This window comes from Aotus nancymaae, unplaced genomic scaffold, assembly GCF_030222135.1.
Source record: "Aotus nancymaae isolate 86718 unplaced genomic scaffold, 86718_ANA_hifiasm-v0.15.2.pri h1tg000032l_0, whole genome shotgun sequence".
In the NCBI taxonomy this organism is placed as follows: Eukaryota; Metazoa; Chordata; class Mammalia; order Primates; family Aotidae; genus Aotus; species Aotus nancymaae.
The window spans coordinates 14,606,874-14,634,215 of record NW_026988445.1 but is presented as its reverse complement, the minus strand read 5'-3'; the positions used below and the strand labels follow the sequence as shown (position 1 = coordinate 14,634,215).

The window sequence follows — 27,342 nt, the reverse complement described above, 5'->3', positions numbered from 1 at the left end:
GCGGCGGGGTCGCAGGCGGGAGGGAAAAGGGGAGAGGGTCAGGGGGCTCTTGAGAAGCACGGCGACCAGAAATGGAAAGAGGCCGGGAGCGAAAAGCCAAAAGCCTACGGCACCCGGTATTCCCAGGCGGTCTCCCACCCAAGTACTAACCAGGCCCGACCCTGCTTTGCTTCCGAGATCTGACGAGAATCGGGCGCGTTCAGGGTGGTATGGCCGTAGACACCAGCAGCGGCCTTTGGCTGCCCCAAGAGGCCGGCCCAGCCACGCCCGCCCGATGCCCGGCACCACTGCCACCCCGTGGCCGCGGGGCTCGGGTCGGGGACCCCCGAGACGCTCGCCCGCTGCCGGGCTCAGCTGCTCTCCGGGTCTACGCCCCAGCTCCGCCCGCCGCCGGGCTACGCCTTCCTTGGGCCTCACACAGTGCCTCCCGATTTCGCTTGTCTTCGTCTTCACGACGGCCGGGCTCCTTATCCCAACAGAGGTGTTGAGGGACACCCAGACGGCCCCGCTCCCCACCCACCTCCACCACCGCCACCACCACCAACACAACCACCAGGAGCAACCCCACCCCTCCCACACACAAACACACACGAGCCCACTCGCACGAGCACCCACACAGGCACAGACACATACACACAGACAGCTCGAAGGAGAGCAAGCGAGCGAGGGATGGAACGGTAGAAACGGAGTCCCGCAGAGCGACAGCAACACAGAGAGAGACAGAAGGGACAAGGAGGATGGAGACACAGACAGACAGACAGACAGACACAGACATGGGACAGAAAGAGTGCAAGGTGGAGGTGGAAGACAGGAAAGAGAGAAGGTGAGGGAGTCAGAGAGCCGGAGCGCTGGAGCCTTGGAGAGGGAGCACTCTGCCGTGGTAGAGCCGGCTCCCTGGAGCAGGCCGGGTACGGTGCAGGGAGCTTCGGCTGGCCCCGAACAGAGTGGCAGGGCCGCCGGTGCGGGAGGACCGATGGAGCCCTGAGATGAGTTTCTCCGTGGCTGGCTTGGTTGCTTTGGGGGTGCCTTTCGTAGGGTCCTTCCTTTGATGGCTTCTCCCTGTCCTCTCGGTGCGGTGGGCCCCTCCAGATGTGTAGAGCGCACCCGTCCGTCTAGCGGGAGGCGTGGTGCCCAGCGTGCCCACGGGGCCCGCGGCCTGGATCTCTCTGGTGTGCTCGGGCCTGGAGTTTACACGAAGTGGGTGGCCACGGGAATGCAAGCGCACAGGGACGAGATTCCTGGCGGCTGGCCAAAGCGACGTCCTTCTCGCGGAAGAAGAAACCCAGGCGTTCTGGAGCGGAGGTCTCGGCTGGCGTCTGTGGAACCCACTGGCCCGTGCCCGCCCCTTCGCCGGGCTTGGACGCTTGGGGCGGCGGCGCATGAGTGAATTGAACTGCCTGGGCGTCCCGGCAGACAGAAAGCACCCGACAGGGCAGGGAAGCGGCGCCTGCCTGCGGATTCCGAAGTGGGGGTCGGGTCCCGTCCCTCCCGGCCCCGGCGAAAGAGGCGGTATGCTGCTGCCTGTGGGTGCTGCGATGGCGGATCCACCCACTCCCCCCTGACCCCCGCGGAGGTCCCAGGCTGCGGCGGGGTCGCGGACGGGCGGAAAAGGGGGAGCAGAGTCGGGGGCCGCTGGGGAAGCACAGCGACAAAAGACGGACAAAAGAAGGCAGGGAGCGGAAGAGCCAAAAGCCTACAGCACCCGGTATTCCCAGGCGGTCTCCTATCCAAGTACTAACCAGGCCCGACCCTGCTTAGCTTCCGAGATCAGACGAGATCGGGCGCGTTCAGGGTGGTATGGCCGTAGACGCTGGCGTCGGCCTTTGGCCGCCCCAAAAGGCGGCCCACAGCCACGCCCGCCCGACTCCAAGCGTCACCGCCACCCCGGGCCCCACGAGCCGCCAGCCGCGAGCCCGCCAGCCCGCCCTAGCACCCCCGGCCGCCGCGCTGCGCCTTCCGTCGGCCTCTCAGAGCCTCTCGTCGTCGCTGGCGGGGACGACAAGGTATGCTCCGAGCGGTCAGGGTCCTGGGACTTCCTCCGGCCCTCCGCCGCCGCCGCCGCCGCCGAGGGATAGTTTTGGATCCGTGGCCGCCCCTCCGGCAAGGCCCCCTCTTGCCCCTTCCACTCAGAGCCGCCACGGCTGCCCAGGAACGAAGAGCCGGCCCAGCCCCACGGGTTCTTTTTCTCACGACGCACCCACCACCGTCACTTGGCCCGCTCGGGGGCCGGGGGGCGGAGCCCTTGCTGTGTCCCGCGCTGGCGCTAGAGCCGGCAGCCTGATCCCGGGAAGAGAGGGGCTGACGCACTCACAGAAGGAGAGCAGAGGAGAGACAGAAAGAAACGGAGGGAGACAGACAGACAGAGAGAGAGGGACAGAGGGACAGAGAGACAGAGAGAGACAGAGAGACAGAGAGAGCGACAGAACGAGCGCCAGCTAGAGGGGGAGAACAGAAAGGGTGGGGGGTGAGGCAGCTGGAGAGCCACAGCGATAGAGCCTTGGCGAGCCAGCGCTCTGCTCTAATAGACAGGGCCTCCTGGAGCAGGCCGGGGTGGGGTGGCGGCTGCTTGGGCTGTGTCAGGACGGGATGGCAGGGCCGCCCACGCGGGAGGACCGACGGCGCGCCATGACGCGTGTTTTCTCTTGGCTTGGTTGCGTGCGTTTGCTAGGGTCCTTCCTTTGTTGGCTCCTCCCTGTCCACTTGCTGCGGTGGGCCGCGCGATCTGTAGGGAGACGGGGCCCGAGGCCTGCGTCTCTCTCGTGCCCTCAAGACTGGCGTTTCGGCGAAGTTGGCGGCGATGGGAATGCGGGCGCACAGAAACGGCTTTCCTGGTGGCCCGTGAAGGCAATGTCCTTCTCCCGGGGACAGCAGCCCATGGGGTCTGGAGCAGAGGCCTTGGCTTGCGTCTGTGGAACCCGCTGGCCCTGCCCACCCCTGCCCGCCCCTTCCCCGGGCTTCCGCCTTGGAGGTTTGCGGCGGCGCCGCATGAGTGAATTGCGTGAACTGGGCGTCCCGGGAGCGGGAAGACACCCTGGAAGGCAGGGACCCCGGGCCTGCGCCTCGAGGGTCGTGTCCCGGCCCTCGGTGCCCAGGCTGGAGCCGAGCTCCTGGCGGGCGGCGGCCAGGCCAAAGAGGTGGTATGCTGCTGCCTGGCCGGTGCTGCAGCGGCAGAGCCCCACGAGGAGGTGCTGGGCTGCGGCGGGGTCGCAGGCGGGAGGGAAAAGGGGAGAGGGTCAGGGGGCTCTTGAGAAGCACGGCGACCAGAAATGGAAAGAGGCCGGGAGCGAAAAGCCAAAAGCCTACGGCACCCGGTATTCCCAGGCGGTCTCCCACCCAAGTACTAACCAGGCCCGACCCTGCTTTGCTTCCGAGATCTGACGAGAATCGGGCGCGTTCAGGGTGGTATGGCCGTAGACACCAGCAGCGGCCTTTGGCTGCCCCAAGAGGCCGGCCCAGCCACGCCCGCCCGATGCCCGGCACCACTGCCACCCCGTGGCCGCGGGGCTCGGGTCGGGGACCCCCGAGACGCTCGCCCGCTGCCGGGCTCAGCTGCTCTCCGGGTCTACGCCCCAGCTCCGCCCGCCGCCGGGCTACGCCTTCCTTGGGCCTCACACAGTGCCTCCCGATTTCGCTTGTCTTCGTCTTCACGACGGCCGGGCTCCTTATCCCAACAGAGGTGTTGAGGGACACCCAGACGGCCCCGCTCCCCACCCACCTCCACCACCGCCACCACCACCAACACAACCACCACGAGCAACCCCACCCCTCCCACACACAAACACACACGCGCCCACTCGCACGAGCACCCACACAGGCACAGACACATACACACAGACAGCTCGAAGGAGAGCAAGCGAGCGAGGGATGGAACGGTAGAAACGGAGTCCCGCAGAGCGACAGCAACACAGAGAGAGACAGAAGGGACAAGGAGGATGGAGACACAGACAGACAGACAGACAGACACAGACATGGGACAGAAAGAGTGCAAGGTGGAGGTGGAAGACAGGAAAGAGAGAAGGTGAGGGAGTCAGAGAGCCGGAGCGCTGGAGCCTTGGAGAGGGAGCACTCTGCCGTGGTAGAGCCGGCTCCCTGGAGCAGGCCGGGTACGGTGCAGGGAGCTTCGGCTGGCCCCGAACAGAGTGGCAGGGCCGCCGGTGCGGGAGGACCGATGGAGCCCTGAGATGAGTTTCTCCGTGGCTGGCTTGGTTGCTTTGGGGGTGCCTTTCGTAGGGTCCTTCCTTTGATGGCTTCTCCCTGTCCTCTCGGTGCGGTGGGCCCCTCCAGATGTGTAGAGCGCACCCGTCCGTCTAGCGGGAGGCGTGGCGCCCAGCGTGCCCACGGGGCCCGCGGCCTGGATCTCTCTGGTGTGCTCGGGCCTGGAGTTTACACGAAGTGGGTGGCCACGGGAATGCAAGCGCACAGGGACGAGATTCCTGGCGGCTGGCCAAAGCGACGTCCTTCTCGCGGAAGAAGAAACCCAGGCGTTCTGGAGCGGAGGTCTCGGCTGGCGTCTGTGGAACCCACTGGCCCGTGCCCGCCCCTTCGCCGGGCTTGGACGCTTGGGGCGGCGGCGCATGAGTGAATTGAACTGCCTGGGCGTCCCGGCAGACAGAAAGCACCCGACAGGGCAGGGAAGCGGCGCCTGCCTGCGGATTCCGAAGTGGGGGTCGGGTCCCGTCCCTCCCGGCCCCGGCGAAAGAGGCGGTATGCTGCTGCCTGTGGGTGCTGCGATGGCGGATCCACCCACTCCCCCCTGACCCCCGCGGAGGTCCCAGGCTGCGGCGGGGTCGCGGACGGGCGGAAAAGGGGGAGCAGAGTCGGGGGCCGCTGGGGAAGCACAGCGACAAAAGACGGACAAAAGAAGGCAGGGAGCGGAAGAGCCAAAAGCCTACAGCACCCGGTATTCCCAGGCGGTCTCCCATCCAAGTACTAACCAGGCCCGACCCTGCTTAGCTTCCGAGATCAGACGAGATCGGGCGCGTTCAGGGTGGTATGGCCGTAGACGCTGGTGTCGGCCTTTGGCCGCCCCAAAAGGGGGCCCACAGCCACGCCCGCCCGACTCCAAGCGTCACCGCCACCCCGGGCCCCACGAGCCGCCAGCCGCGAGCCCGCCAGCCCGCCCTAGCACCCCCGGCCGCCGCGCTGCGCCTTCCGTCGGCCTCTCAGAGCCTCTCGTCGTCGCTGGCGGGGACGACAAGGTATGCTCCGAGCGGTCAGGGTCCTGGGACTTCCTCCGGCCCTCCGCCGCCGCCGCCGCCGCCGCCGCCGCCGAGGGATAGTTTTGGATCCGTCGCCGCCCCTCCGGCAAGGCCCCCTCTTGCCCCTTCCACTCAGAGCCGCCACGGCTGCCCAGGAACGAAGAGCCGGCCCAGCCCCGCGGGTTCTTTTTCTCACGACGCACCCACCACCGTCCCTTGGCCCGCTCGGGGGCCGGGGGGCGGAGCCCTTGCTGTGTCCCGCGCTGGCGCTAGAGCCGGCAGCCTGATCCCGGGAAGAGAGGGGCTGACGCACTCACAGAAGGAGAGCAGAGGAGAGACAGAAAGAAACGGAGGGAGACAGACAGACAGAGAGAGAGGGACAGAGGGACAGAGAGACAGAGAGAGACAGAGAGACAGAGAGACAGAGAGAGCGACAGAACGAGCGCCAGCTAGAGGGGGAGAACAGAAAGGGTGGGGGGTGAGGCAGCTGGAGAGCCACAGCGATAGAGCCTTGGCCAGCCAGCGCTCTGCTCTAATAGACAGGGCCTCCTGGAGCAGGCCGGGGTGGGGTGGCGGCTGCTTGGGCTGTGTCAGGACGGGATGGCAGGGCCGCCCACGCGGGAGGACCGACGGCGCGCCATGACGCGTGTTTTCTCTTGGCTTGGTTGCGTGCGTTTGCTAGGGTCCTTCCTTTGTTGGCTCCTCCCTGTCCACTTGCTGCGGTGGGCCGCGCGATCTGTAGGGAGACGGGGCCCGAGGCCTGCGTCTCTCTCGTGCCCTCAAGACTGGCGTTTCGGCGAAGTTGGCGGCGATGGGAATGCGGGCGCACAGAAACGGCTTTCCTGGTGGCCCGTGAAGGCAATGTCCTTCTCCCGGGGACAGCAGCCCATGGGGTCTGGAGCAGAGGCCTTGGCTTGCGTCTGTGGAACCCGCTGGCCCTGCCCACCCCTGCCCGCCCCTTCCCCGGGCTTCCGCCTTGGAGGTTTGCGGCGGCGCCGCATGAGTGAATTGCGTGAACTGGGCGTCCCGGGAGCGGGAAGACACCCTGGAAGGCAGGGACCCCGGGCCTGCGCCTCGAGGGTCGTGTCCCGGCCCTCGGTGCCCAGGCTGGAGCCGAGCTCCTGGCGGGCGGCGGCCAGGCCAAAGAGGTGGTATGCTGCTGCCTGGCCGGTGCTGCAGCGGCAGAGCCCCACGAGGAGGTGCTGGGCTGCGGCGGGGTCGCAGGCGGGAGGGAAAAGGGGAGAGGGTCAGGGGGCTCTTGAGAAGCACGGCGACCAGAAATGGAAAGAGGCCGGGAGCGAAAAGCCAAAAGCCTACGGCACCCGGTATTCCCAGGCGGTCTCCCACCCAAGTACTAACCAGGCCCGACCCTGCTTTGCTTCCGAGATCTGACGAGAATCGGGCGCGTTCAGGGTGGTATGGCCGTAGACACCAGCAGCGGCCTTTGGCTGCCCCAAGAGGCCGGCCCAGCCACGCCCGCCCGATGCCCGGCACCACTGCCACCCCGTGGCCGCGGGGCTCGGGTCGGGGACCCCCGAGACGCTCGCCCGCTGCCGGGCTCAGCTGCTCTCCGGGTCTACGCCCCAGCTCCGCCCGCCGCCGGGCTACGCCTTCCTTGGGCCTCACACAGTGCCTCCCGATTTCGCTTGTCTTCGTCTTCACGACGGCCGGGCTCCTTATCCCAACAGAGGTGTTGAGGGACACCCAGACGGCCCCGCTCCCCACCCACCTCCACCACCGCCACCACCACCAACACAACCACCACGAGCAGCCCCACCCCTCCCACACACAAACACACACGCGCCCACTCGCACGAGCACCCACACAGGCACAGACACATACACACAGACAGCTCGAAGGAGAGCAAGCGAGCGAGGGATGGAACGGTAGAAACGGAGTCCCGCAGAGCGACAGCAACACAGAGAGAGACAGAAGGGACAAGGAGGATGGAGACACAGACAGACAGACAGACAGACACAGACATGGGACAGAAAGAGTGCAAGGTGGAGGTGGAAGACAGGAAAGAGAGAAGGTGAGGGAGTCAGAGAGCCGGAGCGCTGGAGCCTTGGAGAGGGAGCACTCTGCCGTGGTAGAGCCGGCTCCCTGGAGCAGGCCGGGTACGGTGCAGGGAGCTTCGGCTGGCCCCGAACAGAGTGGCAGGGCCGCCGGTGCGGGAGGACCGATGGAGCCCTGAGATGAGTTTCTCCGTGGCTGGCTTGGTTGCTTTGGGGGTGCCTTTCGTAGGGTCCTTCCTTTGATGGCTTCTCCCTGTCCTCTCGGTGCGGTGGGCCCCTCCAGATGTGTAGAGCGCACCCGTCCGTCTAGCGGGAGGCGTGGCGCCCAGCGTGCCCACGGGGCCCGCGGCCTGGATCTCTCTGGTGTGCTCGGGCCTGGAGTTTACACGAAGTGGGTGGCCACGGGAATGCAAGCGCACAGGGACGAGATTCCTGGCGGCTGGCCAAAGCGACGTCCTTCTCGCGGAAGAAGAAACCCAGGCGTTCTGGAGCGGAGGTCTCGGCTGGCGTCTGTGGAACCCACTGGCCCGTGCCCGCCCCTTCGCCGGGCTTGGACGCTTGGGGCGGCGGCGCATGAGTGAATTGAACTGCCTGGGCGTCCCGGCAGACAGAAAGCACCCGACAGGGCAGGGAAGCGGCGCCTGCCTGCGGATTCCGAAGTGGGGGTCGGGTCCCGTCCCTCCCGGCCCCGGCGAAAGAGGCGGTATGCTGCTGCCTGTGGGTGCTGCGATGGCGGATCCACCCACTCCCCCCTGACCCCCGCGGAGGTCCCAGGCTGCGGCGGGGTCGCGGACGGGCGGAAAAGGGGGAGCAGAGTCGGGGGCCGCTGGGGAAGCACAGCGACAAAAGACGGACAAAAGAAGGCAGGGAGCGGAAGAGCCAAAAGCCTACAGCACCCGGTATTCCCAGGCGGTCTCCCATCCAAGTACTAACCAGGCCCGACCCTGCTTAGCTTCCGAGATCAGACGAGATCGGGCGCGTTCAGGGTGGTATGGCCGTAGACGCTGGTGTCGGCCTTTGGCCGCCCCAAAGGCGGCCCACAGCCACGCCCGCCCGACTCCAAGCGTCACCGCCACCCCGGGCCCCACGAGCCGCCAGCCGCGAGCCCGCCAGCCCGCCCTAGCACCCCCGGCCGCCGCGCTGCGCCTTCCGTCGGCCTCTCAGAGCCTCTCGTCGTCGCTGGCGGGGACGACAAGGTATGCTCCGAGCGGTCAGGGTCCTGGGACTTCCTCCGGCCCTCCGCCGCCGCCGCCGCCGCCGCCGCCGCCGCCGAGGGATAGTTTTGGATCCGTCGCCGCCCCTCCGGCAAGGCCCCCTCTTGCCCCTTCCACTCAGAGCCGCCACGGCTGCCCAGGAACGAAGAGCCGGCCCAGCCCCGCGGGTTCTTTTTCTCACGACGCACCCACCACCGTCCCTTGGCCCGCTCGGGGGCTGGGGGGCGGAGCCCTTGCTGTGTCCCGCGCTGGCGCTAGAGCCGGCAGCCTGATCCCGGGAAGAGAGGGGCTGACGCACTCACAGAAGGAGAGCAGAGGAGAGACAGAAAGAAACGGAGGGAGACAGACAGACAGAGAGAGAGGGACAGAGGGACAGAGAGACAGAGAGAGACAGAGAGACAGAGAGACAGAGAGAGCGACAGAACGAGCGCCAGCTAGAGGGGGAGAACAGAAAGGGTGGGGGGTGAGGCAGCTGTAGAGCCACAGCGATAGAGCCTTGGCGAGCCAGCGCTCTGCTCTAATAGACAGGGCCTCCTGGAGCAGGCCGGGGTGGGGTGGCGGCTGCTTGGTCTGTGTCAGGACGGGATGGCAGGGCCGCCCACGCGGGAGGACCGACGGCGCGCCATGACGCGTGTTTTCTCTTGGCTTGGTTGCGTGCGTTTGCTAGGGTCCTTCCTTTGTTGGCTCCTCCCTGTCCACTTGCTGCGGTGGGCCGCGCGATCTGTAGGGAGACGGGGCCCGAGGCCTGCGTCTCTCTCGTGCCCTCAAGACTGGCGTTTCGGCGAAGTTGGCGGCGATGGGAATGCGGGCGCACAGAAACGGCTTTCCTGGTGGCCCGTGAAGGCAATGTCCTTCTCCCGGGGACAGCAGCCCATGGGGTCTGGAGCAGAGGCCTTGGCTTGCGTCTGTGGAACCCGCTGGCCCTGCCCACCCCTGCCCGCCCCTTCCCCGGGCTTCCGCCTTGGAGGTTTGCGGCGGCGCCGCATGAGTGAATTGCGTGAACTGGGCGTCCCGGGAGCGGGAAGACACCCTGGAAGGCAGGGACCCCGGGCCTGCGCCTCGAGGGTCGTGTCCCGGCCCTCGGTGCCCAGGCTGGAGCCGAGCTCCTGGCGGGCGGCGGCCAGGCCAAAGAGGTGGTATGCTGCTGCCTGGCCGGTGCTGCAGCGGCAGAGCCCCACGAGGAGGTGCTGGGCTGCGGCGGGGTCGCAGGCGGGAGGGAAAAGGGGAGAGGGTCAGGGGGCTCTTGAGAAGCACGGCGACCAGAAATGGAAAGAGGCCGGGAGCGAAAAGCCAAAAGCCTACGGCACCCGGTATTCCCAGGCGGTCTCCCACCCAAGTACTAACCAGGCCCGACCCTGCTTTGCTTCCGAGATCTGACGAGAATCGGGCGCGTTCAGGGTGGTATGGCCGTAGACACCAGCAGCGGCCTTTGGCTGCCCCAAGAGGCCGGCCCAGCCACGCCCGCCCGATGCCCGGCACCACTGCCACCCCGTGGCCGCGGGGCTCGGGTCGGGGACCCCCGAGACGCTCGCCCGCTGCCGGGCTCAGCTGCTCTCCGGGTCTACGCCCCAGCTCCGCCCGCCGCCGGGCTACGCCTTCCTTGGGCCTCACACAGTGCCTCCCGATTTCGCTTGTCTTCGTCTTCACGACGGCCGGGCTCCTTATCCCAACAGAGGTGTTGAGGGACACCCAGACGGCCCCGCTCCCCACCCACCTCCACCACCGCCACCACCACCAACACAACCACCACGAGCAGCCCCACCCCTCCCACACACAAACACACACGCGCCCACTCGCACGAGCACCCACACAGGCACAGACACATACACACAGACAGCTCGAAGGAGAGCAAGCGAGCGAGGGATGGAACGGTAGAAACGGAGTCCCGCAGAGCGACAGCAACACAGAGAGAGACAGAAGGGACAAGGAGGATGGAGACACAGACAGACAGACAGACAGACACAGACATGGGACAGAAAGAGTGCAAGGTGGAGGTGGAAGACAGGAAAGAGAGAAGGTGAGGGAGTCAGAGAGCCGGAGCGCTGGAGCCTTGGAGAGGGAGCACTCTGCCGTGGTAGAGCCGGCTCCCTGGAGCAGGCCGGGTACGGTGCAGGGAGCTTCGGCTGGCCCCGAACAGAGTGGCAGGGCCGCCGGTGCGGGAGGACCGATGGAGCCCTGAGATGAGTTTCTCCGTGGCTGGCTTGGTTGCTTTGGGGGTGCCTTTCGTAGGGTCCTTCCTTTGATGGCTTCTCCCTGTCCTCTCGGTGCGGTGGGCCCCTCCAGATGTGTAGAGCGCACCCGTCCGTCTAGCGGGAGGCGTGGCGCCCAGCGTGCCCACGGGGCCCGCGGCCTGGATCTCTCTGGTGTGCTCGGGCCTGGAGTTTACACGAAGTGGGTGGCCACGGGAATGCAAGCGCACAGGGACGAGATTCCTGGCGGCTGGCCAAAGCGACGTCCTTCTCGCGGAAGAAGAAACCCAGGCGTTCTGGAGCGGAGGTCTCGGCTGGCGTCTGTGGAACCCACTGGCCCGTGCCCGCCCCTTCGCCGGGCTTGGACGCTTGGGGCGGCGGCGCATGAGTGAATTGAACTGCCTGGGCGTCCCGGCAGACAGAAAGCACCCGACAGGGCAGGGAAGCGGCGCCTGCCTGCGGATTCCGAAGTGGGGGTCGGGTCCCGTCCCTCCCGGCCCCGGCGAAAGAGGCGGTATGCTGCTGCCTGTGGGTGCTGCGATGGCGGATCCACCCACTCCCCCCTGACCCCCGCGGAGGTCCCAGGCTGCGGCGGGGTCGCGGACGGGCGGAAAAGGGGGAGCAGAGTCGGGGGCCGCTGGGGAAGCACAGCGACAAAAGACGGACAAAAGAAGGCAGGGAGCGGAAGAGCCAAAAGCCTACAGCACCCGGTATTCCCAGGCGGTCTCCCATCCAAGTACTAACCAGGCCCGACCCTGCTTAGCTTCCGAGATCAGACGAGATCGGGCGCGTTCAGGGTGGTATGGCCGTAGACGCTGGTGTCGGCCTTTGGCCGCCCCAAAGGCGGCCCACAGCCACGCCCGCCCGACTCCAAGCGTCACCGCCACCCCGGGCCCCACGAGCCGCCAGCCGCGAGCCCGCCAGCCCGCCCTAGCACCCCCGGCCGCCGCGCTGCGCCTTCCGTCGGCCTCTCAGAGCCTCTCGTCGTCGCTGGCGGGGACGACAAGGTATGCTCCGAGCGGTCAGGGTCCTGGGACTTCCTCCGGCCCTCCGCCGCCGCCGCCGCCGCCGCCGCCGCCGAGGGATAGTTTTGGATCCGTCGCCGCCCCTCCGGCAAGGCCCCCTCTTGCCCCTTCCACTCAGAGCCGCCACGGCTGCCCAGGAACGAAGAGCCGGCCCAGCCCCGCGGGTTCTTTTTCTCACGACGCACCCACCACCGTCCCTTGGCCCGCTCGGGGGCTGGGGGGCGGAGCCCTTGCTGTGTCCCGCGCTGGCGCTAGAGCCGGCAGCCTGATCCCGGGAAGAGAGGGGCTGACGCACTCACAGAAGGAGAGCAGAGGAGAGACAGAAAGAAACGGAGGGAGACAGACAGACAGAGAGAGAGGGACAGAGGGACAGAGAGACAGAGAGAGACAGAGAGACAGAGAGACAGAGAGAGCGACAGAACGAGCGCCAGCTAGAGGGGGAGAACAGAAAGGGTGGGGGGTGAGGCAGCTGTAGAGCCACAGCGATAGAGCCTTGGCGAGCCAGCGCTCTGCTCTAATAGACAGGGCCTCCTGGAGCAGGCCGGGGTGGGGTGGCGGCTGCTTGGGCTGTGTCAGGACGGGATGGCAGGGCCGCCCACGCGGGAGGACCGACGGCGCGCCATGACGCGTGTTTTCTCTTGGCTTGGTTGCGTGCGTTTGCTAGGGTCCTTCCTTTGTTGGCTCCTCCCTGTCCACTTGCTGCGGTGGGCCGCGCGATCTGTAGGGAGACGGGGCCCGAGGCCTGCGTCTCTCTCGTGCCCTCAAGACTGGCGTTTCGGCGAAGTTGGCGGCGATGGGAATGCGGGCGCACAGAAACGGCTTTCCTGGTGGCCCGTGAAGGCAATGTCCTTCTCCCGGGGACAGCAGCCCATGGGGTCTGGAGCAGAGGCCTTGGCTTGCGTCTGTGGAACCCGCTGGCCCTGCCCACCCCTGCCCGCCCCTTCCCCGGGCTTCCGCCTTGGAGGTTTGCGGCGGCGCCGCATGAGTGAATTGCGTGAACTGGGCGTCCCGGGAGCGGGAAGACACCCTGGAAGGCAGGGACCCCGGGCCTGCGCCTCGAGGGTCGTGTCCCGGCCCTCGGTGCCCAGGCTGGAGCCGAGCTCCTGGCGGGCGGCGGCCAGGCCAAAGAGGTGGTATGCTGCTGCCTGGCCGGTGCTGCAGCGGCAGAGCCCCACGAGGAGGTGCTGGGCTGCGGCGGGGTCGCAGGCGGGAGGGAAAAGGGGAGAGGGTCAGGGGGCTCTTGAGAAGCACGGCGACCAGAAATGGAAAGAGGCTGGGAGCGAAAAGCCAAAAGCCTACGGCACCCGGTATTCCCAGGCGGTCTCCCACCCAAGTACTAACCAGGCCCGACCCTGCTTTGCTTCCGAGATCTGACGAGAATCGGGCGCGTTCAGGGTGGTATGGCCGTAGACACCAGCAGCGGCCTTTGGCTGCCCCAAGAGGCCGGCCCAGCCACGCCCGCCCGATGCCCGGCACCACTGCCACCCCGTGGCCGCGGGGCTCGGGTCGGGGACCCCCGAGACGCTCGCCCGCTGCCGGGCTCAGCTGCTCTCCGGGTCTACGCCCCAGCTCCGCCCGCCGCCGGGCTACGCCTTCCTTGGGCCTCACACAGTGCCTCCCGATTTCGCTTGTCTTCGTCTTCACGACGGCCGGGCTCCTTATCCCAACAGAGGTGTTGAGGGACACCCAGACGGCCCCGCTCCCCACCCACCTCCACCACCGCCACCACCACCAACACAACCACCACGAGCAGCCCCACCCCTCCCACACACAAACACACACGCGCCCACTCGCACGAGCACCCACACAGGCACAGACACATACACACAGACAGCTCGAAGGAGAGCAAGCGAGCGAGGGATGGAACGGTAGAAACGGAGTCCCGCAGAGCGACAGCGACACAGAGAGAGACAGAAAGGACAAGGAGGATGGAGACACAGACAGACAGACAGACAGACACAGACATGGGACAGAAAGAGTGCAAGGTGGAGGTGGAAGACAGGAAAGAGAGAAGGTGAGGGAGTCAGAGAGCCGGAGCGCTGGAGCCTTGGAGAGGGAGCACTCTGCCGTGGTAGAGCCGGCTCCCTGGAGCAGGCCGGGTACGGTGCAGGGAGCTTCGGCTGGCCCCGAACAGAGTGGCAGGGCCGCCGGTGCGGGAGGACCGATGGAGCCCTGAGATGAGTTTCTCCGTGGCTGGCTTGGTTGCTTTGGGGGTGCCTTTCGTAGGGTCCTTCCTTTGATGGCTTCTCCCTGTCCTCTCGGTGCGGTGGGCCCCTCCAGATGTGTAGAGCGCACCCGTCCGTCTAGCGGGAGGCGTGGTGCCCAGCGTGCCCACGGGGCCCGCGGCCTGGGTCTCTCTGGTGTGCTCGGGCCTGGAGTTTACACGAAGTGGGTGGCCACGGGAATGCAAGCGCACAGGGACGAGATTCCTGGCGGCTGGCCAAAGCGACGTCCTTCTCGCGGAAGAAGAAACCCAGGCGTTCTGGAGCGGAGGTCTCGGCTGGCGTCTGTGGAACCCACTGGCCCGTGCCCGCCCCTTCGCCGGGCTTGGACGCTTGGGGCGGCGGCGCATGAGTGAATTGAACTGCCTGGGCGTCCCGGCAGACAGAAAGCACCCGACAGGGCAGGGAAGCGGCGCCTGCCTGCGGATTCCGAAGTGGGGGTCGGGTCCCGTCCCTCCCGGCCCCGGCGAAAGAGGCGGTATGCTGCTGCCTGTGGGTGCTGCGATGGCGGATCCACCCACTCCCCCCTGACCCCCGCGGAGGTCCCAGGCTGCGGCGGGGTCGCGGACGGGCGGAAAAGGGGGAGCAGAGTCGGGGGCCGCTGGGGAAGCACAGCGACAAAAGACGGACAAAAGAAGGCAGGGAGCGGAAGAGCCAAAAGCCTACAGCACCCGGTATTCCCAGGCGGTCTCCCATCCAAGTACTAACCAGGCCCGACCCTGCTTAGCTTCCGAGATCAGACGAGATCGGGCGCGTTCAGGGTGGTATGGCCGTAGACGCTGGTGTCGGCCTTTGGCCGCCCCAAAGGCGGCCCACAGCCACGCCCGCCCGACTCCAAGCGTCACCGCCACCCCGGGCCCCACGAGCCGCCAGCCGCGAGCCCGCCAGCCCGCCCTAGCACCCCCGGCCGCCGCGCTGCGCCTTCCGTCGGCCTCTCAGAGCCTCTCGTCGTCGCTGGCGGGGACGACAAGGTATGCTCCGAGCGGTCAGGGTCCTGGGACTTCCTCCGGCCCTCCGCCGCCGCCGCCGCCGCCGCCGCCGCCGAGGGATAGTTTTGGATCCGTCGCCGCCCCTCCGGCAAGGCCCCCTCTTGCCCCTTCCACTCAGAGCCGCCACGGCTGCCCAGGAACGAAGAGCCGGCCCAGCCCCGCGGGTTCTTTTTCTCACGACGCACCCACCACCGTCCCTTGGCCCGCTCGGGGGCTGGGGGGCGGAGCCCTTGCTGTGTCCCGCGCTGGCGCTAGAGCCGGCAGCCTGATCCCGGGAAGAGAGGGGCTGACGCACTCACAGAAGGAGAGCAGAGGAGAGACAGAAAGAAACGGAGGGAGACAGACAGACAGAGAGAGAGGGACAGAGGGACAGAGAGACAGAGAGAGACAGAGAGACAGAGAGACAGAGAGAGCGACAGAACGAGCGCCAGCTAGAGGGGGAGAACAGAAAGGGTGGGGGGTGAGGCAGCTGGAGAGCCACAGCGATAGAGCCTTGGCGAGCCAGCGCTCTGCTCTAATAGACAGGGCCTCCTGGAGCAGGCCGGGGTGGGGTGGCGGCTGCTTGGGCTGTGTCAGGACGGGATGGCAGGGCCGCCCACGCGGGAGGACCGACGGCGCGCCATGACGCGTGTTTTCTCTTGGCTTGGTTGCGTGCGTTTGCTAGGGTCCTTCCTTTGTTGGCTCCTCCCTGTCCACTTGCTGCGGTGGGCCGCGCGATCTGTAGGGAGACGGGGCCCGAGGCCTGCGTCTCTCTCGTGCCCTCAAGACTGGCGTTTCGGCGAAGTTGGCGGCGATGGGAATGCGGGCGCACAGAAACGGCTTTCCTGGTGGCCCGTGAAGGCAATGTCCTTCTCCCGGGGACAGCAGCCCATGGGGTCTGGAGCAGAGGCCTTGGCTTGCGTCTGTGGAACCCGCTGGCCCTGCCCACCCCTGCCCGCCCCTTCCCCGGGCTTCCGCCTTGGAGGTTTGCGGCGGCGCCGCATGAGTGAATTGCGTGAACTGGGCGTCCCGGGAGCGGGAAGACACCCTGGAAGGCAGGGACCCCGGGCCTGCGCCTCGAGGGTCGTGTCCCGGCCCTCGGTGCCCAGGCTGGAGCCGAGCTCCTGGCGGGCGGCGGCCAGGCCAAAGAGGTGGTATGCTGCTGCCTGGCCGGTGCTGCAGCGGCAGAGCCCCACGAGGAGGTGCTGGGCTGCGGCGGGGTCGCAGGCGGGAGGGAAAAGGGGAGAGGGTCAGGGGGCTCTTGAGAAGCACGGCGACCAGAAATGGAAAGAGGCCGGGAGCGAAAAGCCAAAAGCCTACGGCACCCGGTATTCCCAGGCGGTCTCCCACCCAAGTACTAACCAGGCCCGACCCTGCTTTGCTTCCGAGATCTGACGAGAATCGGGCGCGTTCAGGGTGGTATGGCCGTAGACACCAGCAGCGGCCTTTGGCTGCCCCAAGAGGCCGGCCCAGCCACGCCCGCCCGATGCCCGGCACCACTGCCACCCCGTGGCCGCGGGGCTCGGGTCGGGGACCCCCGAGACGCTCGCCCGCTGCCGGGCTCAGCTGCTCTCCGGGTCTACGCCCCAGCTCCGCCCGCCGCCGGGCTACGCCTTCCTTGGGCCTCACACAGTGCCTCCCGATTTCGCTTGTCTTCGTCTTCACGACGGCCGGGCTCCTTATCCCAACAGAGGTGTTGAGGGACACCCAGACGGCCCCGCTCCCCACCCACCTCCACCACCGCCACCACCACCAACACAACCACCACGAGCAACCCCACCCCTCCCACACACAAACACACACGCGCCCACTCGCACGAGCACCCACACAGGCACAGACACATACACACAGACAGCTCGAAGGAGAGCAAGCGAGCGAGGGATGGAACGGTAGAAACGGAGTCCCGCAGAGCGACAGCAACACAGAGAGAGACAGAAAGGACAAGGAGGATGGAGACACAGACAGACAGACAGACAGACAGACACAGACATGGGACAGAAAGAGTGCAAGGTGGAGGTGGAAGACAGGAAAGAGAGAAGGTGAGGGAGTCAGAGAGCCGGAGCGCTGGAGCCTTGGAGAGGGAGCACTCTGCCGTGGTAGAGCCGGCTCCCTGGAGCAGGCCGGGTACGGTGCAGGGAGCTTCGGCTGGCCCCGAACAGAGTGGCAGGGCCGCCGGTGCGGGAGGACCGATGGAGCCCTGAGATGAGTTTCTCCGTGGCTGGCTTGGTTGCTTTGGGGGTGCCTTTCGTAGGGTCCTTCCTTTGATGGCTTCTCCCTGTCCTCTCGGTGCGGTGGGCCCCTCCAGATGTGTAGAGCGCACCCGTCCGTCTAGCGGGAGGCGTGGTGCCCAGCGTGCCCACGGGGCCCGCGGCCTGGATCTCTCTGGTGTGCTCGGGCCTGGAGTTTACACGAAGTGGGTGGCCACGGGAATGCAAGCGCACAGGGACGAGATTCCTGGCGGCTGGCCAAAGCGACGTCCTTCTCGCGGAAGAAGAAACCCAGGCGTTCTGGAGCGGAGGTCTCGGCTGGCGTCTGTGGAACCCACTGGCCCGTGCCCGCCCCTTCGCCGGGCTTGGACGCTTGGGGCGGCGGCGCATGAGTGAATTGAACTGCCTGGGCGTCCCGGCAGACAGAAAGCACCCGACAGGGCAGGGAAGCGGCGCCTGCCTGCGGATTCCGAAGTGGGGGTCGGGTCCCGTCCCTCCCGGCCCCGGCGAAAGAGGCGGTATGCTGCTGCCTGTGGGTGCTGCGATGGCGGATCCACCCACTCCCCCCTGACCCCCGCGGAGGTCCCAGGCTGCGGCGGGGTCGCGGACGGGCGGAAAAGGGGGAGCAGAGTCGGGGGCCGCTGGGGAAGCACAGCGACAAAAGACGGACAAAAGAAGGCAGGGAGCGGAAGAGCCAAAAGCCTACAGCACCCGGTATTCCCAGGCGGTCTCCCATCCAAGTACTAACCAGGCCCGACCCTGCTTAGCTTCCGAGATCAGACGAGATCGGGCGCGTTCAGGGTGGTATGGCCGTAGACGCTGGTGTCGGCCTTTGGCCGCCCCAAAGGCGGCCCACAGCCACGCCCGCCCGACTCCAAGCGTCACCGCCACCCCGGGCCCCACGAGCCGCCAGCCGCGAGCCCGCCAGCCCGCCCTAGCACCCCCGGCCGCCGCGCTGCGCCTTCCGTCGGCCTCTCAGAGCCTCTCGTCGTCGCTGGCGGGGACGACAAGGTATGCTCCGAGCGGTCAGGGTCCTGGGACTTCCTCCGGCCCTCCGCCGCCGCCGCCGCCGCCGCCGCCGCCGAGGGATAGTTTTGGATCCGTCGCCGCCCCTCCGGCAAGGCCCCCTCTTGCCCCTTCCACTCAGAGCCGCCACGGCTGCCCAGGAACGAAGAGCCGGCCCAGCCCCGCGGGTTCTTTTTCTCACGACGCACCCACCACCGTCCCTTGGCCCGCTCGGGGGCTGGGGGGCGGAGCCCTTGCTGTGTCCCGCGCTGGCGCTAGAGCCGGCAGCCTGATCCCGGGAAGAGAGGGGCTGACGCACTCACAGAAGGAGAGCAGAGGAGAGACAGAAAGAAACGGAGGGAGACAGACAGACAGAGAGAGAGGGACAGAGGGACAGAGAGACAGAGAGAGACAGAGAGACAGAGAGACAGAGAGAGCGACAGAACGAGCGCCAGCTAGAGGGGGAGAACAGAAAGGGTGGGGGGTGAGGCAGCTGGAGAGCCACAGCGATAGAGCCTTGGCGAGCCAGCGCTCTGCTCTAATAGACAGGGCCTCCTGGAGCAGGCCGGGGTGGGGTGGCGGCTGCTTGGGCTGTGTCAGGACGGGATGGCAGGGCCGCCCACGCGGGAGGACCGACGGCGCGCCATGACGCGTGTTTTCTCTTGGCTTGGTTGCGTGCGTTTGCTAGGGTCCTTCCTTTGTTGGCTCCTCCCTGTCCACTTGCTGCGGTGGGCCGCGCGATCTGTAGGGAGACGGGGCCCGAGGCCTGCGTCTCTCTCGTGCCCTCAAGACTGGCGTTTCGGCGAAGTTGGCGGCGATGGGAATGCGGGCGCACAGAAACGGCTTTCCTGGTGGCCCGTGAAGGCAATGTCCTTCTCCCGGGGACAGCAGCCCATGGGGTCTGGAGCAGAGGCCTTGGCTTGCGTCTGTGGAACCCGCTGGCCCTGCCCACCCCTGCCCGCCCCTTCCCCGGGCTTCCGCCTTGGAGGTTTGCGGCGGCGCCGCATGAGTGAATTGCGTGAACTGGGCGTCCCGGGAGCGGGAAGACACCCTGGAAGGCAGGGACCCCGGGCCTGCGCCTCGAGGGTCGTGTCCCGGCCCTCGGTGCCCAGGCTGGAGCCGAGCTCCTGGCGGGCGGCGGCCAGGCCAAAGAGGTGGTATGCTGCTGCCTGGCCGGTGCTGCAGCGGCAGAGCCCCACGAGGAGGTGCTGGGCTGCGGCGGGGTCGCAGGCGGGAGGGAAAAGGGGAGAGGGTCAGGGGGCTCTTGAGAAGCACGGCGACCAGAAATGGAAAGAGGCCGGGAGCGAAAAGCCAAAAGCCTACGGCACCCGGTATTCCCAGGCGGTCTCCCACCCAAGTACTAACCAGGCCCGACCCTGCTTTGCTTCCGAGATCTGACGAGAATCGGGCGCGTTCAGGGTGGTATGGCCGTAGACACCAGCAGCGGCCTTTGGCTGCCCCAAGAGGCCGGCCCAGCCACGCCCGCCCGATGCCCGGCACCACTGCCACCCCGTGGCCGCGGGGCTCGGGTCGGGGACCCCCGAGACACTCGCCCGCTGCCGGGCTCAGCTGCTCTCCGGGTCTACGCCCCAGCTCCGCCCGCCGCCGGGCTACGCCTTCCTTGGGCCTCACACAGTGCCTCCCGATTTCGCTTGTCTTCGTCTTCACGACGGCCGGGCTCCTTATCCCAACAGAGGTGTTGAGGGACACCCAGACGGCCCCGCTCCCCACCCACCTCCACCACCGCCACCACCACCAACACAACCACCACGAGCAACCCCACCCCTCCCACACACAAACACACACGCGCCCACTCGCACGAGCACCCACACAGGCACAGACACATACACACAGACAGCTCGAAGGAGAGCAAGCGAGCGAGGGATGGAACGGTAGAAACGGAGTCCCGCAGAGCGACAGCAACACAGAGAGAGACAGAAAGGACAAGGAGGATGGAGACACAGACAGACAGACAGACAGACAGACACAGACATGGGACAGAAAGAGTGCAAGGTGGAGGTGGAAGACAGGAAAGAGAGAAGGTGAGGGAGTCAGAGAGCCGGAGCGCTGGAGCCTTGGAGAGGGAGCACTCTGCCGTGGTAGAGCCGGCTCCCTGGAGCAGGCCGGGTACGGTGCAGGGAGCTTCGGCTGGCCCCGAACAGAGTGGCAGGGCCGCCGGTGCGGGAGGACCGATGGAGCCCTGAGATGAGTTTCTCCGTGGCTGGCTTGGTTGCTTTGGGGGTGCCTTTCGTAGGGTCCTTCCTTTGATGGCTTCTCCCTGTCCTCTCGGTGCGGTGGGCCCCTCCAGATGTGTAGAGCGCACCCGTCCGTCTAGCGGGAGGCGTGGTGCCCAGCGTGCCCACGGGGCCCGCGGCCTGGATCTCTCTGGTGTGCTCGGGCCTGGAGTTTACACGAAGTGGGTGGCCACGGGAATGCAAGCGCACAGGGACGAGATTCCTGGCGGCTGGCCAAAGCGACGTCCTTCTCGCGGAAGAAGAAACCCAGGCGTTCTGGAGCGGAGGTCTCGGCTGGCGTCTGTGGAACCCACTGGCCCGTGCCCGCCCCTTCGCCGGGCTTGGACGCTTGGGGCGGCGGCGCATGAGTGAATTGAACTGCCTGGGCGTCCCGGCAGACAGAAAGCACCCGACAGGGCAGGGAAGCGGCGCCTGCCTGCGGATTCCGAAGTGGGGGTCGGGTCCCGTCCCTCCCGGCCCCGGCGAAAGAGGCGGTATGCTGCTGCCTGTGGGTGCTGCGATGGCGGATCCACCCACTCCCCCCTGACCCCCGCGGAGGTCCCAGGCTGCGGCGGGGTCGCGGACGGGCGGAAAAGGGGGAGCAGAGTCGGGGGCCGCTGGGGAAGCACAGCGACAAAAGACGGACAAAAGAAGGCAGGGAGCGGAAGAGCCAAAAGCCTACAGCACCCGGTATTCCCAGGCGGTCTCCCATCCAAGTACTAACCAGGCCCGACCCTGCTTAGCTTCCGAGATCAGACGAGATCGGGCGCGTTCAGGGTGGTATGGCCGTAGACGCTGGTGTCGGCCTTTGGCCGCCCCAAAGGCGGCCCACAGCCACGCCCGCCCGACTCCAAGCGTCACCGCCACCCCGGGCCCCACGAGCCGCCAGCCGCGAGCCCGCCAGCCCGCCCTAGCACCCCCGGCCGCCGCGCTGCGCCTTCCGTCGGCCTCTCAGAGCCTCTCGTCGTCGCTGGCGGGGACGACAAGGTATGCTCCGAGCGGTCAGGGTCCTGGGACTTCCTCCGGCCCTCCGCCGCCGCCGCCGCCGCCGCCGCCGCCGAGGGATAGTTTTGGATCCGTCGCCGCCCCTCCGGCAAGGCCCCCTCTTGCCCCTTTCACTCAGAGCCGCCACGGCTGCCCAGGAACGAAGAGCCGGCCCAGCCCCGCGGGTTCTTTTTCTCACGACGCACCCACCACCGTCCCTTGGCCCGCTCGGGGGTCGGGGGGCGGAGCCCTTGCTGTGTCCCGCGCTGGCGCTAGAGCCGGCAGCCTGATCCCGGGAAGAGAGGGGCTGACGCACTCACAGAAGGAGAGCAGAGGAGAGACAGAAAGAAACGGAGGGAGACAGACAGACAGAGAGAGAGGGACAGAGGGACAGAGAGACAGAGAGAGACAGAGAGACAGAGAGACAGAGAGAGCGACAGAACGAGCGCCAGCTAGAGGGGGAGAACAGAAAGGGTGGGGGGTGAGGCAGCTGGAGAGCCACAGCGATAGAGCCTTGGCGAGCCAGCGCTCTGCTCTAATAGACAGGGCCTCCTGGAGCAGGCCGGGGTGGGGTGGCGGCTGCTTGGGCTGTGTCAGGACGGGATGGCAGGGCCGCCCACGCGGGAGGACCGACGGCGCGCCATGACGCGTGTTTTCTCTTGGCTTGGTTGCGTGCGTTTGCTAGGGTCCTTCCTTTGTTGGCTCCTCCCTGTCCACTTGCTGCGGTGGGCCGCGCGATCTGTAGGGAGACGGGGCCCGAGGCCTGCGTCTCTCTCGTGCCCTCAAGACTGGCGTTTCGGCGAAGTTGGCGGCGATGGGAATGCGGGCGCACAGAAACGGCTTTCCTGGTGGCCCGTGAAGGCAATGTCCTTCTCCCGGGGACAGCAGCCCATGGGGTCTGGAGCAGAGGCCTTGGCTTGCGTCTGTGGAACCCGCTGGCCCTGCCCACCCCTGCCCGCCCCTTCCCCGGGCTTCCGCCTTGGAGGTTTGCGGCGGCGCCGCATGAGTGAATTGCGTGAACTGGGCGTCCCGGGAGCGGGAAGACACCCTGGAAGGCAGGGACCCCGGGCCTGCGCCTCGAGGGTCGTGTCCCGGCCCTCGGTGCCCAGGCTGGAGCCGAGCTCCTGGCGGGCGGCGGCCAGGCCAAAGAGGTGGTATGCTGCTGCCTGGCCGGTGCTGCAGCGGCAGAGCCCCACGAGGAGGTGCTGGGCTGCGGCGGGGTCGCAGGCGGGAGGGAAAAGGGGAGAGGGTCAGGGGGCTCTTGAGAAGCACGGCGACCAGAAATGGAAAGAGGCCGGGAGCGAAAAGCCAAAAGCCTACGGCACCCGGTATTCCCAGGCGGTCTCCCACCCAAGTACTAACCAGGCCCGACCCTGCTTTGCTTCCGAGATCTGACGAGAATCGGGCGCGTTCAGGGTGGTATGGCCGTAGACACCAGCAGCGGCCTTTGGCTGCCCCAAGAGGCCGGCCCAGCCACGCCCGCCCGATGCCCGGCACCACTGCCACCCCGTGGCCGCGGGGCTCGGGTCGGGGACCCCCGAGACACTCGCCCGCTGCCGGGCTCAGCTGCTCTCCGGGTCTACGCCCCAGCTCCGCCCGCCGCCGGGCTACGCCTTCCTTGGGCCTCACACAGTGCCTCCCGATTTCGCTTGTCTTCGTCTTCACGACGGCCGGGCTCCTTATCCCAACAGAGGTGTTGAGGGACACCCAGACGGCCCCGCTCCCCACCCACCTCCACCACCGCCACCACCACCAACACAACCACCACGAGCAACCCCACCCCTCCCACACACAAACACACACGCGCCCACTCGCACGAGCACCCACACAGGCACAGACACATACACACAGACAGCTCGAAGGAGAGCAAGCGAGCGAGGGATGGAACGGTAGAAACGGAGTCCCGCAGAGCGACAGCAACACAGAGAGAGACAGAAAGGACAAGGAGGATGGAGACACAGACAGACAGACAGACAGACAGACACAGACATGGGACAGAAAGAGTGCAAGGTGGAGGTGGAAGACAGGAAAGAGAGAAGGTGAGGGAGTCAGAGAGCCGGAGCGCTGGAGCCTTGGAGAGGGAGCACTCTGCCGTGGTAGAGCCGGCTCCCTGGAGCAGGCCGGGTACGGTGCAGGGAGCTTCGGCTGGCCCCGAACAGAGTGGCAGGGCCGCCGGTGCGGGAGGACCGATGGAGCCCTGAGATGAGTTTCTCCGTGGCTGGCTTGGTTGCTTTGGGGGTGCCTTTCGTAGGGTCCTTCCTTTGATGGCTTCTCCCTGTCCTCTCGGTGCGGTGGGCCCCTCCAGATGTGTAGAGCGCACCCGTCCGTCTAGCGGGAGGCGTGGTGCCCAGCGTGCCCACGGGGCCCGCGGCCTGGATCTCTCTGGTGTGCTCGGGCCTGGAGTTTACACGAAGTGGGTGGCCACGGGAATGCAAGCGCACAGGGACGAGATTCCTGGCGGCTGGCCAAAGCGACGTCCTTCTCGCGGAAGAAGAAACCCAGGCGTTCTGGAGCGGAGGTCTCGGCTGGCGTCTGTGGAACCCACTGGCCCGTGCCCGCCCCTTCGCCGGGCTTGGACGCTTGGGGCGGCGGCGCATGAGTGAATTGAACTGCCTGGGCGTCCCGGCAGACAGAAAGCACCCGACAGGGCAGGGAAGCGGCGCCTGCCTGCGGATTCCGAAGTGGGGGTCGGGTCCCGTCCCTCCCGGCCCCGGCGAAAGAGGCGGTATGCTGCTGCCTGTGGGTGCTGCGATGGCGGATCCACCCACTCCCCCCTGACCCCCGCGGAGGTCCCAGGCTGCGGCGGGGTCGCGGACGGGCGGAAAAGGGGGAGCAGAGTCGGGGGCCGCTGGGGAAGCACAGCGACAAAAGACGGACAAAAGAAGGCAGGGAGCGGAAGAGCCAAAAGCCTACAGCACCCGGTATTCCCAGGCGGTCTCCCATCCAAGTACTAACCAGGCCCGACCCTGCTTAGCTTCCGAGATCAGACGAGATCGGGCGCGTTCAGGGTGGTATGGCCGTAGACGCAGGTGTCGGCCTTTGGCCGCCCCAAAAGGGGGCCCACAGCCACGCCCGCCCGACTCCAAGCGTCACCGCCACCCCGGGCCCCACGAGCCGCCAGCCGCGAGCCCGCCAGCCCGCCCTAGCACCCCCGGCCGCCGCGCTGCGCCTTCCGTCGGCCTCTCAGAGCCTCTCGTCGTCGCTGGCGGGGACGACAAGGTATGCTCCGAGCGGTCAGGGTCCTGGGACTTCCTCCGGCCCTCCGCCGCCGCCGCCGCCGCCGCCGCCGCCGAGGGATAGTTTTGGATCCGTCGCCGCCCCTCCGGCAAGGCCCCCTCTTGCCCCTTCCACTCAGAGCCGCCACGGCTGCCCAGGAACGAAGAGCCGGCCCAGCCCCGCGGGTTCTTTTTCTCACGACGCACCCACCACCGTCCCTTGGCCCGCTCGGGGGCCGGGGGGCGGAGCCCTTGCTGTGTCCCGCGCTGGCGCTAGAGCCGGCAGCCTGATCCCGGGAAGAGAGGGGCTGACGCACTCACAGAAGGAGAGCAGAGGAGAGACAGAAAGAAACGGAGGGAGACAGACAGACAGAGAGAGAGGGACAGAGGGACAGAGAGACAGAGAGAGACAGAGAGACAGAGAGACAGAGAGAGCGACAGAACGAGCGCCAGCTAGAGGGGGAGAACAGAAAGGGTGGGGGGTGAGGCAGCTGTAGAGCCACAGCGATAGAGCCTTGGCGAGCCAGCGCTCTGCTCTAATAGACAGGGCCTCCTGGAGCAGGCCGGGGTGGGGTGGCGGCTGCTTGGGCTGTGTCAGGACGGGATGGCAGGGCCGCCCACGCGGGAGGACCGACGGCGCGCCATGACGCGTGTTTTCTCTTGGCTTGGTTGCGTGCGTTTGCTAGGGTCCTTCCTTTGTTGGCTCCTCCCTGTCCACTTGCTGCGGTGGGCCGCGCGATCTGTAGGGAGACGGGGCCCGAGGCCTGCGTCTCTCTCGTGCCCTCAAGACTGGCGTTTCGGCGAAGTTGGCGGCGATGGGAATGCGGGCGCACAGAAACGGCTTTCCTGGTGGCCCGTGAAGGCAATGTCCTTCTCCTGGGGACAGCAGCCCATGGGGTCTGGAGCAGAGGCCTTGGCTTGCGTCTGTGGAACCCGCTGGCCCTGCCCACCCCTGCCCGCCCCTTCCCCGGGCTTCCGCCTTGGAGGTTTGCGGCGGCGCCGCATGAGTGAATTGCGTGAACTGGGCGTCCCGGGAGCGGGAAGACACCCTGGAAGGCAGGGACCCCGGGCCTGCGCCTCGAGGGTCGTGTCCCGGCCCTCGGTGCCCAGGCTGGAGCCGAGCTCCTGGCGGGCGGCGGCCAGGCCAAAGAGGTGGTATGCTGCTGCGTGGCCGGTGCTGCAGCGGCAGAGCCCCACGAGGAGGTGCTGGGCTGCGGCGGGGTTGCAGGCGGGAGGGAAAAGGGGAGAGGGTCAGGGGGCTCTTGAGAAGCACGGCGACCAGAAATGGAAAGAGGCCGGGAGCGAAAAGCCAAAAGCCTACGGCACCCGGTATTCCCAGGCGGTCTCCCACCCAAGTACTAACCAGGCCCGACCCTGCTTTGCTTCCGAGATCTGACGAGAATCGGGCGCGTTCAGGGTGGTATGGCCGTAGACACCAGCAGCGGCCTTTGGCTGCCCCAAGAGGCCGGCCCAGCCACGCCCGCCCGATGCCCGGCACCACTGCCACCCCGTGGCCGCGGGGCTCGGGTCGGGGACCCCCGAGACGCTCGCCCGCTGCCGGGCTCAGCTGCTCTCCGGGTCTACGCCCCAGCTCCGCCCGCCGCCGGGCTACGCCTTCCTTGGGCCTCACACAGTGCCTCCCGATTTCGCTTGTCTTCGTCTTCACGACGGCCGGGCTCCTTATCCCAACAGAGGTGTTGAGGGACACCCAGACGGCCCCGCTCCCCACCCACCTCCACCACCGCCACCACCACCAACACAACCACCACGAGCAACCCCACCCCTCCCACACACAAACACACACGCGCCCACTCGCACGAGCACCCACACAGGCACAGACACATACACACAGACAGCTCGAAGGAGAGCAAGCGAGCGAGGGATGGAACGGTAGAAACGGAGTCCCGCAGAGCGACAGCAACACAGAGAGAGACAGAAGGGACAAGGAGGATGGAGACACAGACAGACAGACAGACAGACACAGACATGGGACAGAAAGAGTGCAAGGTGGAGGTGGAAGACAGGAAAGAGAGAAGGTGAGGGAGTCAGAGAGCCGGAGCGCTGGAGCCTTGGAGAGGGAGCACTCTGCCGTGGTAGAGCCGGCTCCCTGGAGCAGGCCGGGTACGGTGCAGGGAGCTTCGGCTGGCCCCGAACAGAGTGGCAGGGCCGCCGGTGCGGGAGGACCGATGGAGCCCTGAGATGAGTTTCTCCGTGGCTGGCTTGGTTGCTTTGGGGGTGCCTTTCGTAGGGTCCTTCCTTTGATGGCTTCTCCCTGTCCTCTCGGTGCGGTGGGCCCCTCCAGATGTGTAGAGCGCACCCGTCCGTCTAGCGGGAGGCGTGGCGCCCAGCGTGCCCACGGGGCCCGCGGCCTGGATCTCTCTGGTGTGCTCGGGCCTGGAGTTTACACGAAGTGGGTGGCCACGGGAATGCAAGCGCACAGGGACGAGATTCCTGGCGGCTGGCCAAAGCGACGTCCTTCTCGCGGAAGAAGAAACCCAGGCGTTCTGGAGCGGAGGTCTCGGCTGGCGTCTGTGGAACCCACTGGCCCGTGCCCGCCCCTTCGCCGGGCTTGGACGCTTGGGGCGGCGGCGCATGAGTGAATTGAACTGCCTGGGCGTCCCGGCAGACAGAAAGCACCCGACAGGGCAGGGAAGCGGCGCCTGCCTGCGGATTCCGAAGTGGGGGTCGGGTCCCGTCCCTCCCGGCCCCGGCGAAAGAGGCGGTATGCTGCTGCCTGTGGGTGCTGCGATGGCGGATCCACCCACTCCCCCCTGACCCCCGCGGAGGTCCCAGGCTGCGGCGGGGTCGCGGACGGGCGGAAAAGGGGGAGCAGAGTCGGGGGCCGCTGGGGAAGCACAGCGACAAA

General features: G+C 67.2%; 17 non-coding genes across 17 annotated transcripts; all 17 read right to left on the bottom strand.

The window, feature by feature from the left end:
• Positions 1 to 101: 101 nt before the first annotated feature.
• On the bottom strand, positions 102 to 221 carry LOC135277563 (5S ribosomal RNA). Its single transcript, XR_010345179.1, has one exon. It is a non-coding gene; the product is annotated as a 5S ribosomal RNA (ribosomal RNA).
• Positions 222 to 1,690: 1,469 nt separating this feature from the next.
• On the bottom strand, positions 1,691 to 1,809 carry LOC135277525 (5S ribosomal RNA). The gene has a single exon (XR_010345142.1). It is a non-coding gene; the product is annotated as a 5S ribosomal RNA (ribosomal RNA).
• A 1,487-nt stretch (positions 1,810 to 3,296) lies between these two features.
• Positions 3,297 to 3,416, bottom strand: LOC135277562 (5S ribosomal RNA). Its single transcript, XR_010345178.1, has one exon. It is a non-coding gene; the product is annotated as a 5S ribosomal RNA (ribosomal RNA).
• A 1,469-nt stretch (positions 3,417 to 4,885) lies between these two features.
• Positions 4,886 to 5,004, bottom strand: LOC135277678 (5S ribosomal RNA). Its single transcript, XR_010345280.1, has one exon. It is a non-coding gene; the product is annotated as a 5S ribosomal RNA (ribosomal RNA).
• Positions 5,005 to 6,508: 1,504 nt separating this feature from the next.
• Positions 6,509 to 6,628, bottom strand: LOC135277561 (5S ribosomal RNA). The gene has a single exon (XR_010345177.1). It is a non-coding gene; the product is annotated as a 5S ribosomal RNA (ribosomal RNA).
• A 1,469-nt stretch (positions 6,629 to 8,097) lies between these two features.
• On the bottom strand, positions 8,098 to 8,216 carry LOC135277677 (5S ribosomal RNA). Its single transcript, XR_010345279.1, has one exon. It is a non-coding gene; the product is annotated as a 5S ribosomal RNA (ribosomal RNA).
• A 1,506-nt stretch (positions 8,217 to 9,722) lies between these two features.
• On the bottom strand, positions 9,723 to 9,842 carry LOC135277560 (5S ribosomal RNA). Its single transcript, XR_010345176.1, has one exon. It is a non-coding gene; the product is annotated as a 5S ribosomal RNA (ribosomal RNA).
• A 1,469-nt stretch (positions 9,843 to 11,311) lies between these two features.
• LOC135277676 (5S ribosomal RNA) lies at positions 11,312 to 11,430 on the bottom strand. The gene has a single exon (XR_010345278.1). It is a non-coding gene; the product is annotated as a 5S ribosomal RNA (ribosomal RNA).
• Positions 11,431 to 12,933: 1,503 nt separating this feature from the next.
• On the bottom strand, positions 12,934 to 13,053 carry LOC135277559 (5S ribosomal RNA). Its single transcript, XR_010345175.1, has one exon. It is a non-coding gene; the product is annotated as a 5S ribosomal RNA (ribosomal RNA).
• A 1,469-nt stretch (positions 13,054 to 14,522) lies between these two features.
• LOC135277675 (5S ribosomal RNA) lies at positions 14,523 to 14,641 on the bottom strand. Its single transcript, XR_010345277.1, has one exon. It is a non-coding gene; the product is annotated as a 5S ribosomal RNA (ribosomal RNA).
• Positions 14,642 to 16,144: 1,503 nt separating this feature from the next.
• Positions 16,145 to 16,264, bottom strand: LOC135277558 (5S ribosomal RNA). Its single transcript, XR_010345174.1, has one exon. It is a non-coding gene; the product is annotated as a 5S ribosomal RNA (ribosomal RNA).
• Positions 16,265 to 17,737: 1,473 nt separating this feature from the next.
• Positions 17,738 to 17,856, bottom strand: LOC135277671 (5S ribosomal RNA). Its single transcript, XR_010345273.1, has one exon. It is a non-coding gene; the product is annotated as a 5S ribosomal RNA (ribosomal RNA).
• A 1,503-nt stretch (positions 17,857 to 19,359) lies between these two features.
• On the bottom strand, positions 19,360 to 19,479 carry LOC135277556 (5S ribosomal RNA). The gene has a single exon (XR_010345173.1). It is a non-coding gene; the product is annotated as a 5S ribosomal RNA (ribosomal RNA).
• A 1,473-nt stretch (positions 19,480 to 20,952) lies between these two features.
• LOC135277659 (5S ribosomal RNA) lies at positions 20,953 to 21,071 on the bottom strand. Its single transcript, XR_010345263.1, has one exon. It is a non-coding gene; the product is annotated as a 5S ribosomal RNA (ribosomal RNA).
• A 1,503-nt stretch (positions 21,072 to 22,574) lies between these two features.
• On the bottom strand, positions 22,575 to 22,694 carry LOC135277555 (5S ribosomal RNA). Its single transcript, XR_010345172.1, has one exon. It is a non-coding gene; the product is annotated as a 5S ribosomal RNA (ribosomal RNA).
• Positions 22,695 to 24,167: 1,473 nt separating this feature from the next.
• Positions 24,168 to 24,286, bottom strand: LOC135277648 (5S ribosomal RNA). The gene has a single exon (XR_010345254.1). It is a non-coding gene; the product is annotated as a 5S ribosomal RNA (ribosomal RNA).
• A 1,504-nt stretch (positions 24,287 to 25,790) lies between these two features.
• Positions 25,791 to 25,910, bottom strand: LOC135277554 (5S ribosomal RNA). Its single transcript, XR_010345171.1, has one exon. It is a non-coding gene; the product is annotated as a 5S ribosomal RNA (ribosomal RNA).
• Between the last annotated feature and the right edge of the window lie 1,432 nt (positions 25,911 to 27,342).